The sequence below is a fragment of the Clupea harengus genome, unplaced genomic scaffold, assembly GCF_900700415.2.
Source record: "Clupea harengus unplaced genomic scaffold, Ch_v2.0.2, whole genome shotgun sequence".
NCBI classification, from domain to species: Eukaryota; Metazoa; Chordata; class Actinopteri; order Clupeiformes; family Clupeidae; genus Clupea; species Clupea harengus.
This window is the reverse complement of record NW_024879633.1, coordinates 75,026-87,535: the sequence shown is the minus strand read 5'-3', so window position 1 is coordinate 87,535 and position 12,510 is coordinate 75,026. Positions and strand designations below refer to the sequence as shown.

General features: G+C 40.6%; 1 pseudogene; it reads left to right on the top strand.

Annotated features, from left to right (window-relative positions):
- Nucleotides 1-12,510, top strand: part of LOC122129335 — a 49,548-nt pseudogene that overhangs the window by 25,411 nt on the left and 11,627 nt on the right.

The following is a 12,510-nucleotide window of genomic DNA, read 5'->3' as shown; positions in this document are numbered from 1 at the left end:
CACAAATCTATGTGTATTCTAGCAGTACAACATCTACAAACTATTGGCTTCAAACTCCTAAATCCTGAAATTGTGGGCATCTTGGTTTTCTACCATTTTAGTTCTTCTTACTGTAGGTGGAAGACCTCAAATTAGCCAGCTAGCTAAAAGCCAGCAGACCTGCCTTGCAAAGACCAACAGCAGCACAACTGACACTGATAAAAAATAGCCAATGTATTTTGGCAATATATTAGCTTGAAACATGCTATAAACACTGTTCTTACACTTCCGTAGGGCTTCTGACCTGAAGCTCAAAACTACAAAGGAGTGTTTGTCTGTCCTTCACATGAGCATATGCCGTCAAAATTAAGTTCAGGTATTATGAAAATGAGTTACTTACAAAAACATACCTCAAAAACACATAGTGTCTTGGCTTGTTAAGATTTTGGACATGTTGATATTTTGGATTTGAATTAATGCTACTCATCATAATAGAAAAAAAGCACAACTCATTTTCACTAGCCTACTGGGTTGCATTATGTAGCCTAAGTTTTTTTATACCAGCCCAATGAAGATATATATTTTGTTTAGAAAGGTTTTGAAACTATTTTAAATGGGCCTGTATAGTTTTGTAATTCTGACTAAACAAGCTGAAAAATGGGCCTTGTTTACAAGCATGTGAAGACCACCGAATTGCCGTTAATATATGTTGATTATATTTGGGGAGCTTGGAAATAATTATAATATATATTAATATAAAACAAAATATTTTTATATTGTGTTCTATCATATAATATGGAAAAATATTTCCAATGATCTTTCTACGTGGTATGCTCCAAAAGTGAAACAGTGCAAGGTAGTGGATGGGTTGAGATGAATGGGTTGAACTTGTGATTTCGGTAATTGATTCATAGTGGTTTATGTAGAAAAATGAAACTGAAATCATTGACTGGAGTATGGAATTCTTAGACTGTTTTGTTTAACTAATTGGTTGGTTCATTTATTGGCAGGTTCGGTGTACGTTCCACTGTGTTGCTTCCACCAGGAAAGCCGGGGAGGTGGTGTGGCATCTCCAGCTGACTGCAGCCTCTCTGAAAGGGAAAGTGTTGAGTTTGGGGCCCTGCTCAGGCCAAGAGACTTCATGTCACTCCTGCGGGAGAACCTGCGTGAGCAGTTTAGTAGCCCTGCCCCTGTACCCACCCACAGTTGCCCACACTCCCTGAGCTCATCCGCACCGAGGTAGAAGAGCTGAAGACCAACTTCAACCGCCGCATCAAGGAGGTGCTCTTCAACTCGCTCTTCAGTGCCTACTATGTGGCCTTCCTGCCCCTCTGCTTTGTCAAAGTGAGTTTGATGTGGTGGTGGGTGTTCTCTTTTTACTGTGCACAGTCTTCCTATGTCTACTTCCTAGTTATGTGTCTGTATGCACCCTCCTGACTTCTGCTCTCTCTTTGCTAGAGTACCCAGTACTATGACATGCGCTGGTCATGTGAGCACCTCATCATGGTGTGGATCAATGCCTTTGTGATGCTGATGAGTCAGCTGTTACCACCTAGTTACTGTGACCTGCTGCATCGTTCGGCTGCACACCTGGGCCGATGGCAGCGTCTAGAGCACGGCTCCTACAGCAACGCTCCTCAACACCTGTGAGTTCTGCCCTCTCGCACATCCACATTCTATCCCTTTGTCTTTGTACCTTCATTTAATGGAATCTACACTCTTTTGGCGGGATCCAACATCCCCTGACATGGGTCTTTTCAATGTCTCCATTTGGCTAGCTTTCTATGCCAGCAAACTGATCCAACATCCCCTGACATGGGTCTTTTCAATGTCTCCATTTGGCTAGCTTTCTATGCCAGCAAACTGTGAAATGACTGGTACGGTGCAGAGACGTTTGCAGAGCATGAGCTTTATATTACAGGATAATGACCGGTGACACCTCAAACGCCATTATCTTGCTTTATGATTAAGGATAATGACCGGTGACACCTCAAACGCCATTATTGTGCTTATAGCTGTGTGTCCATTTGTATTCACATTTGACTACGAAATTTTGACAGAAATTAATTGAAAAAAAAACTGAAAAATAATAACTGAATGCTAAACTAGATGGTCTTATTTAGTGCCCACAAGTCTGTTCATGATGTAATTCATCGATGCTAGTGTGTAGATAGAGCCATTATAGTTGGTAGATCTCCACGGTTGAGGGAGGCCCTCTTCCAGAGACAGTGGAGCTCACTCCAGGACCAGAAGGAGGGTGGAGGGAGGGGAGCACACAACTGCGCACCAGCCGTAGACCTCCCATTCTAGAGGAATTGCCAACCATATCATTTGGGTATAGAAGGCAAAAGTGCAAAATCTGTTAAAATGTAGTGAACTGAAACAGCTCTCAAAATCCATACAAATTGCCTGATGAGATTAGAGGGTCAAGGTGTCAAGGCCACATTCATTATACGTTATCTTAAATGCATGTTGATGGTTGTTAGGCCTTTAGTGGCTATTGTAAGCACACTATAAGCACACAATCAGGCATCAAACGAACAAATGATCAAACTTTGTGTGCAACTGACAGTTACAAGCGGCGTGCACTTGTAGATGAGCTGATGAAACGTTGTATGTAATAATGAGGCAGTTTAGCATAACAATTGGGATTTATTAAGGCCGTCACACATGGCAAGCAACGGTGATGGACATGCAAGAATCTAAAGCCCAATTTATGGTTGTCCGTTTACAGAGAGCCCTCTCCGACATTGCAAACCCTCTCCGACATTGCAAACCCTCTCCGAGCATCTCTCTGTGGCCTGATGTGCACCTCCCAAATTTTTTAACTATCCGACTCCGTCAATCCGTCAGTACATCGCTGCTTACCTTGTGGGTAGTAGTATTCCAGCACTAAATAGCTGGCTCAGACACCTCACAAATCCCTTCAGAGATATTTTTCAGTTACAATAACGGGATTTTTACATTGCACAGTGTCTATTTCTCAGTAACTTAAACAAAATCCAAGCAAAAAAAAGTCAAACAAACAACCTTTATGTACAAATACGACCATCCGCCATCTTTTAAAAAAAATTACCTTTCAACACCCACAACCTTCAGAGAACCATAAATGAAAACGAGTCCATCGAGGCAACTGCGTGACCGCGGAGTAACGGAGTCGTAGAAGTATATTTCGGCCTTAAGGCAATGGTAAAATTCTGTGTGTTGCAGGTTGGTAACACTTGGTATTTTGACAATTTGATTTTTATAATTTTATTTAATGGTGTAATTCAGGGGTTTTCAACTGGTTTTGTCCCTAGGGACCACCATTCTGACAAAGTAATCCGCGGCCCACTGATGTGCCTGCGTGCGTGCGTGCATATGGATAGAAGGAAGTTTTAACATTTGGTTTTCCATGTTGGTTATATTTAAAAACCTCAAACCAAGTCTAGACAGATCTACTTAAAAACCTCAAACAAATCTAGATAAACATATTCCCACTGTGTAAAAAAACAACAAAAACGGTTGTTTTTCAGTGCTTAAGAATTGAAAACAAAATTTAATTGCAGTTTGTAGTTGTACTGCATCTCAGACTTAACCATATGTACATCAATATACATAACAGTCATGACTTAATGTACAGACATGTAGCTGACATGTTGAGAAAACGTTAAAATATAACTGATGGAGTAACGGTGATCAATAACAATCATGTCTGCTGCTGGCAAAATAAGATGCTCTGCAATTGTATGGGGCTCTTTGCATTTTGCAATCCTAAGAGCGACCAGATATGATGCTTTCAGTGCATCATCACTTATTTTTGGACTCTCAAGAAAACGTGATGCGTCTCCATATGCCGCAATAGTTTCGACAGCTTCATTTGACAGTAATGTTGAACACACGAAACACACTCGACTGGACTTCAAAAGTACACATAGGCTATGCTTAACTGCTTGTCAACTTCGCGGACGAGACTGTACGTTCTGAATAATGTATTATTTTAGTCATAGTTTTCTTATTTTAGATATTTTTCACAATATGCAAGAGTAATTTGGAAACGTGTTGAAATATCAAAGCGAATTTATTTTAAAAAAAAAACAATGGTGAACTTATGCATTCGTTGACCCCCTGCAAGGCCGTCGCGTACCACCAGGGGGCCGCGGACCCCCGGTTGAAAACCCCTGGTGTAATTGAAATATTAGTGGACCTTAGGCATATCAATTGCTGGATGAGCAGTAATGGCTGAAATGGGTGAGTAGAAATCTTCAGTATGTTACATCTCAATCAGCCAATAGCCTACATAGATAAATGACAGCTAGTTATAGTACTAGATAGATTTTCATTTATAATTTATTTTTTCTTCTTCTTTGTTTTAAATATAATTACAATGCCAGACAGATGTGCAGACAGACTGTTGCTACACCTTCAAACATAATATCTCCTCACAAACGTACTAAACCACAAACGTAATACAAATCTGCACTTTAGTTCTTCCACTCAGTTCCTACAAACATAATAATTATTACATTTGTAGGAAGTTATGACGTTTGTTGAAAGGTAACATTTCTGGAGTACATCAAATGTAATAAATCACTAATATAGTGAATCAGTTCACTCAGTTATAAGAGTATGTTTGTCAAACATCCTCAACATCTAATGATATTTCCTTTCTTTGAACTCATTCATTTCCGATTGATTGTGTGTTGTGTGTACTATGTCCAGATTATAGTTAGGGGTCAAGCAGCAAAGTTCAGAAATCACATATTGATATTGTCAGTTTTCAAATGTAATGCATCACTACCTGATAACATTCTGCAGCGCAGCCAGAATGGACGAATGTCTGAATTCATTGTGTGGTTTATAATCATACAGAAAGTTTCCTCTGCCATGTGTTGACATTCTGTCTTCACCAGTCTGACTAGTGCTTGGTTTAAGGAAGAACACACCCCAGCAGTCCCCCCTTTCTCTCCTTCCCTCACTCCCCCCTTTTCCATCCAGGAGGCTGAGGTGAGGAGGCTTTTTTAAAAAAACAAAATAAAATTGAGGTTAACAATGCTACATCATACCTTGTTACCCTCACTACTGGTACACCACAAAGCTGTATGTTCTCTCCTCTGCTTTTCTCCATCTATACCAATGAGTTCACATCACACCACAAAATATTCAAGTACACAGACTACACCACTATCCTTGGATTTATCAATAAAAGTGATGAGACTCCACTGCCAAGATGTGTATTGAGCTGTACATTGGTGCAGCAACAACTACCTCTGACTCAATGCTTCAAAAACAATGGAAATAGCTGTAGACCTCAGGACGAGGACAAACATATCTTTGACCAACCCATAAACCTGATGGACTCCTTCAAATTCCTCTGCAATTACATCAGTAACACTCTAAAATGGAACATCAACACCAACCACATCAAAAAGGCCCCAGCAAAGACTGTACTACCTCAGGCAACTGAAGAAGTATCCACCTCTTGGTCGCGTTGGTCCACTTCTATAAAGCCATCATAGAGAGCATCCTCACGTCATCTCTCACTCAGTGTGTTTACATGATGGTATAATTCGAATCTTTGCTTAGTCGGACTATGCTTTCTTTCGAGGGTAGGTGCTATTATCCCAATATACATGCAGTGAATAAATCGAATCATTGGCCGAAAGCCATGTCATATCCGATACGATAGGTGGCCGCTGTTTTTATTACAACTAGTGGTGATACAGCCCTTTCCGCTTGACCTCTTCACCACTACCAATAACAACAACAGTTGATTGAGCATGAATCGCGTCTGTTCATCGGTCCAGAAATGCGTGTTGCCTCTTGGTTGTTTTGTTTGTTTGTTTGTTTCTGCCAGGCCGATGTGTTTATAAGTTACATTATTCAAAGGTGAAAGATAAAAGGCGAGAGAAACGCACGCACATTCACACACGCGCCGCAAATAATGGGTTTACAGCCTAAACGCATTGCCCTTCTGCCAGTTGCATAAAATTGTTTTAGTACTTCTTCGCTGTCGATTTCCAAATCTGTGTGAATATTCATGAGAGCAAGTCCCAGTCAGTCTTTTCGTAGAAACGAACTCATTTAGCTGTTTCCAGCTCGGTATCTGCATCGTCAACGCTGGGCATTAGTTGTCTGTACTCCGATTTGATAGTTTCCCCATTTAATAAATATGCGTTCATGATATATTTTTCTTTCTTCTCGCGTAGCAGAAGGTACGCACAGTGCTACGGCTGCATGCCGCCACTGGAACTCTGTGCAATTAATACAATACATATAGGCTAATTGATACAATATCTCCTCGTTTGAGTTGTGGTTGTTTGAGTGCAATGGGAGTGTAATATCGATTTGTCTATAAAGGTATTTAGGTAAAGGTATTTACGGGAAAATATCTCGATCCACCTGTCACGTCTCTGTCTTTTAGAGGGCAGCGCCAAATAAACTGAACACAACTAAACTCACCGCGTGCCTCGCGGCCACAATACCAAATTTCATCATATTTGATAGAATGAAAGGACATATTAGTTGTGAATAGTATCACCGAGTTTGATAGGTTTGGTCAGGTAATAGCCCGAGTGACAGCTGATTTGCTTTCTGATTTAACAGTACTTATTCGTGGTTTTTTCAGCCCAGATAACTGAACACAACTAAACTCACGCGTGCCTCGCGGGCACAATACCAAATTTCATCATAATTTTGATAAAATGAAGGACAAATTAGTTGTGAATAGTATAACCAAGTTTTGACAGGTATTGGTCAGGGAGACGGCCCAGTGTTCCGAAAGCCCGATATTCCGAAATCTCAATATTCCGAAAAATAGTCCCCCTGGCAAAATTTTAGAAATATTTTAAGTGGCACAAAACACTCAAAGCATTTCGTTTGCACAGCAGAGCGGAGACGCTCACCGGGCTATCACGCATATAACTTTTCCTAGGCAATATTTGTTAACTAGCCTACTCTGGTTTTGAATATGGGGTAGGCTACCACTCATGCGAAGGAAATCACCGGCAGATTGTCGCAGGACATTATGCAGATCTTGTCAAGCACTGACAAAGCATGCATGCGTTGGCAATCATACAATATTTTTGTATCATCGCGATGCAAATGCATGTGTGTATAATAATATTTCTGAATTCAAGTTAATGCTTGTGAAATAAATGATTGTGTGATCCATTGGGATGTGCATGTGGGCAATAGTGGTTCACGTTGCTGTACTCACAATTTCGAACAGCGGGCTGTCGGAAAAATGGGCTTTCGGAACATTGCCATGGAACCTTGGTCAGGTAATAGCCGAGTGACAGCTGATTTGACAGTACTGCTGTTGTTTTAAAGCAAATAAAATGTGGAACGTCCTTATACGTGTTTAAGGAGGGGTTGTAAAGGTGCTCATATCTTCGGACCTCTTCTGTTATGTTTGTTCATAATCAAACAAGAATAAGCTTGTGAGACAGTCTGCAGGATATTCATAAAAAACCGTGTCATTAGTATGAACAGTTGAGACAACTTACTCCCTCTTTCGTCTTCCGGGTCACAACCTGGCAGGGAGAGAGGAGCATGCGCAAAGACGCAAAGTCCAGTTCCTTATCCCAATTCACCGTTACATGCCGCAATAGTCGAACTATCACTGGATCGGATCGAGTTATCCAGGGGTGTTAGTCCGACTTATGTGCGGTCCGACTACGATCCGACTAAGGTGCTTACATGAAACGGATAATTGCGATTTCAGTCCGACTAAGGCAGTTATTCGAATCCATGTAACCACGGTCACTGTCTGGCATGGGCACTCAGACAGTCGCACCAAGAGGAAACTGGAGATGAATGTCACTAAAGCAGGGGTCTTCAACCTTTTTCAGCCCAAGGACCCCTTGGCTGAGAGAGACACTGAGCAGGGACCCCCACCCCCGCCGCCCCAATTTAGGCCTGATAGTTCAATATATTTTGATCTGGAACTAAGTGTCAGTCACACACACACACACAAACACACTCCCCTACACATGTTTGAACATAATTATACATCATTTGTAACACACAACTTTATTCTGTTTATTATTGACATTTTTTCTCCCTTATAGTTAGCCATTACTCTGTATTCAATGAGGGAGGGACAAAGAATTGAGTAGCTTGAGAAGCTTAAGTATGGATGAAATATCTCATACCTAGTGAGAGATCTGACGTTTAAGAATTCATCATTCATGACTTTGGCAACAACATTCTCCCTATGAAGCATGCAGTGCGTCATGCATGGCTCTTGCACCGTCTGTGCGCATCGCGACACATTTTGGCGAGGGTATATCATGTTCACGGAAAAAATTGTCGATCACTTTGAAAATCTCGGAACTTTTTTGTACGTCCATGCAGCTGCTTACAGAATATAAATTCCTCCTGCATCTCATTTTGTTCGACAACCACACAAACGCTAAAAGCTGAGGGTCGTTTGACACGTCTGTGGATCATCTAATTGTAGTGCAAAATAATCTGCTTTCGGGAGTTTCGCGACTAGTTGTGCCCTCACATTCAGCTGCCAATTCATCAATAGGGCGGGCAAAGGGATGCTTTTCCTTTCCCAAACATTGTTTTCACATATTACTAGCTGCTGGCAGTATTAGACTTTTCCGCAATTATGTATGGCGTTTTGGTCTGAGCGACACGTAATGCAACTTGATAAGAGGGTTTTAAAGCTAGCTCGCCAACTTTGGCTGATTTGTCTGCTGGCCCTCAAAATATTTGAAACGGGCCTGGAAATATTAAATGTTTGTTTCTTTCAAGTGAACATGTGTTAAGTATAAGTGTTGTTGCAGCTTTGATGGCGTCATACTTTCGTTTTGACAGCACGGAAGAGCAAACCACGCACACTGGTAGTTCGTCACCATCGGTCTCTTTGTAAGGTGAAGCCAAACTTCAGATAATTATTTGAATATTTACGCGTTTTCTCCAGTTTGCGCTTCTGGGTATTAAGGCATGTTGGAATCCTCTGAAGGTAGATCATCTGAACCGCCATCAGTGCTGTATGACGTGGAGCTTTTGTTCCGAGAAATTACAAAACGATCCATCATTTTTTAAATTTTATTGTAATGGCAGGTAACGTGTTTTTGGCAAGAGCTAAAAGTGTATATGTTGCCATGGTGATGAAATGATCGCGTGAAGATTCATGGGTAGCCTATGTATTATTTTATAAACGAATAGAAAGCAATTGTTACGATCTGTTTATGTTTATGTAGCCTATTGGACGTTTTTAAATTTTTGGAAGAGGGAAAAAATGCTTCAGATGGAATTAATTTGGCGGACCCCCTGCAGTACCTCCGCGGACCCCCTGGGGGTCGCGGACCCCCGGTTGAAGACCTCTGCACTAAAGCCTCCAACATAATTGGTTGTGACCTTCCCCCAGGCAACTCACTGTATGTAAAGCGCACTGGGCAGCTAAAATAACCAGTGACTCCTCACACCCAGCCCACCACCTCTTCCAGCTTCTCCCTCTGGAAGGTGCTACATATTAACCAAAACAACACTAGCTTCTTTTCCTACAGCAGTTCAGAACATCCAACACCTCTTGGTAGCCCCCCCCCCCAAATACACCCATATACTGACCTGAATGCACTGTATGCACTGACTGAACTCAGACTGGACTTGTTTGCATTGGTACATCAATCATTGTAACTTTCTGCCTGTTGGGATACTTGAGTGTTTCCTTTTATGTGCTGTTGTAATGGTTTAAGGTGTTTATATACTTGTTTCTCTCTCTTTCTTTTTGCACTGGAACTGAGTTACTGTCCTGTGCCAAAACTATTACCACCAATAAAATTATCTATTTGGGGAATTCATCACTACAGGGCCTGGCGTGGACAGACTACCATCAGCATAAGGGAGTTAAGCCTGACTAGCATTGGATAGGTTGGCAGGTATAAGATTCTCTTTTTTTTTTTTTTGACCCTGTCAAACATCTAAAATGTGTGCCGGAGCGCCTTTTGTATCAATCTTTTTTTTTTTTTTTTTGTCAAAAGAAAATGGTTAATAACACCTTTGCGTCCAACGGTAGTCTTTCAACAGGCCACAAACATTAAGTGCATCTCTGATCTCCTCCACCAACTTAGTTTTTACAATAAAGCTTTCATAGTGATGTAAAACTTGACAGCTGGTACATTTCATAAACAACTTGTATTCTAGCCCTTCTAGAATGGGGTAAAATAAATGCTGTGGCACACATATTTAAAATTACAAACATTTGCACTATTCCAAAAGTATTTATTGTGAAAATGCATAGTAAGATGACGGGTCAATTTGATGTCATGTTAATCCTTACATGTCATGTTAATCCTTACAGTTTCTTTTCTTAAGAGGTGTATCTCCTTGAAAAAGTTCCCACACAATAGACTTGCTACAATGTAACATTTCCATAAAACACAGATGCACTAACCACACAGATATATTCCTCTCAATGTAGTGAGACAATAGTCCAGCCAAACCCTCAAATCCAGTGAGAAGAATCTCGTGCAGACACACACACACACACACACACAGCAACAAGTTTGCAGCTTGGCCTCTATAAACTGGACATAGCCTAATATGCACAACACACAATCAATCTAAAAATGAAAGAATGGAAAGAAATTGATTATATGGACTGCAAATTTAATTAATGATGATTTTTGACAAACGTTTGACAAATCACTGAGAAAAGTTTTTGAAAGAGAATCACAACTTTGTATATTCAGATAACCAAAAAATAATCTGAAATATAGTGTGGACATTGATCTGAAATATAGTGTGGACATTGATTATGTTGCAAATGACTTCCAGCTGGAAATGGTTGATTTTGAATGGAATAGTGAGCAAAATGAATAGATACCGGTGGAGTACTACAACTCTATTTAACATAAAATCATCGCTAGACCATATCCACAGCACTTGACTGGAGCCAGTATTCTCCTACAAACAAACAGACCCATTGCATTGCTCCAAATTATGCAAGACTATTTAAAGAAGGACCAGTCAAGCTGTAATGCTGTGAAGTTTGTAATAGCTGCTGATAGGTGAAAATTCACCTAGTTACCTCAGGACTCCGGAGCTGCATTTTAAGTATATTTATTAGACAAACAACAATTGCAATCGGGCTCACTCCCAGCACAAGGCTGAAAGTGAAGCAATGATAAACACATCGCATGAGGTTTATATATAGACAGAAGTTGAGCGTTCAGTAGGGGATAACCACGTGGTGGATCTCTGACGCTCGAGGCAAGGATGGAAGTTTTTCACAAGATTGGAAGAAGCACAGTTCGTCCCTTCTAATCACTTCTGGTCTAAACATGCTCTTGTACATATGCTAAGTGGCACCTAATAATCTAGTTACACACACGCACACAGAAACACAGAAAAGCCACGTTCCTGCTTTCATAAGCACATGATTCATACAAGGAATATATTAATACAAGGCACTTGATTCATATATTCTTAAGTAACAGTGTTTGGAAATTATCTCCATCACTGCAAATGGAGGATTATTTGATGAACAGAAATCATTATTTCTAACTTTGACCAAAGTCTTGAGTATATTTTTGATTGATTTTGTACCTTATTTGATGGTTAAAAAATATGAGATTTCCTGAAATATTTCATTGCCTGGGTGTTCCAAACTTTCAAAGGGAAGTGTATAATTTCACTATGTTAGTCCATGTCTAGCTTGATGTAATAAAACAATTACCTCCCCACAAACATAATAATTTCCTGCAAAGGTAATTAATTATTACGTTTGTGGTGGGCAACCGTTATTTCGTTTGTGGGAAGCTATTACGTTTGTAGGTGTAATCATACTTTGGGGACAAACAGACAGATAACATACTTGGGTACAGACAGGCAAAACAGACTGATAACATACTTGGATAGGTAAAACAGGTAGACAGATAGACAGCATTCTTGGTTAAGAAAAAGGTAGTGGTGAGGGTAAAGGAAATTTAAAAAGTGTCCATCAAGCAATTTCTATCTTTTAGATAGATGGATTAAAATAGCTATTTGCTTTTTTGGATCAGAGGAAATTGCTACGTTGTAGAAATGTAGGCCTACATATTGTTCACATATTGGCCATTCATGTTACCATTTTCATAGATAATGTTTTCCCGAGGACAGCAGAAAATAGTAGTGCTCGTGCTATGTCTGTGGTGGAGAGAAAGAAACTCAAGGAGGACATAGGGACATTAGCTCTGCCCCAACCTTTGTAGCTTGACATGGAGAAGCGTTACCCACGTGACCTCCTCATGACCCCCGAGCAGCTTGAACCACTTCTGGTGATCGTTGGACCAGACCTGACAAAACATTCTACTGCTTGCCAAAAGCCTATGGAGCCAAAGCAGCGGCTTGCTGTCATTTTAAGGTAAGCTCTCAAAACCATCTACATACATTAGGCAATGATAGTAGGATATTTAGTTGAGAACATTCAGGTGTGTTGGAATGAGGATAAAATAATTTGGGGTGACATTGTTCCAGTGAGGTAATGCGGTATGGGTATCCTTCGTTGGCTCAAGTAGCGCCTTGACTGGCCTGTCCCTCATTTCCTTCTGCTTA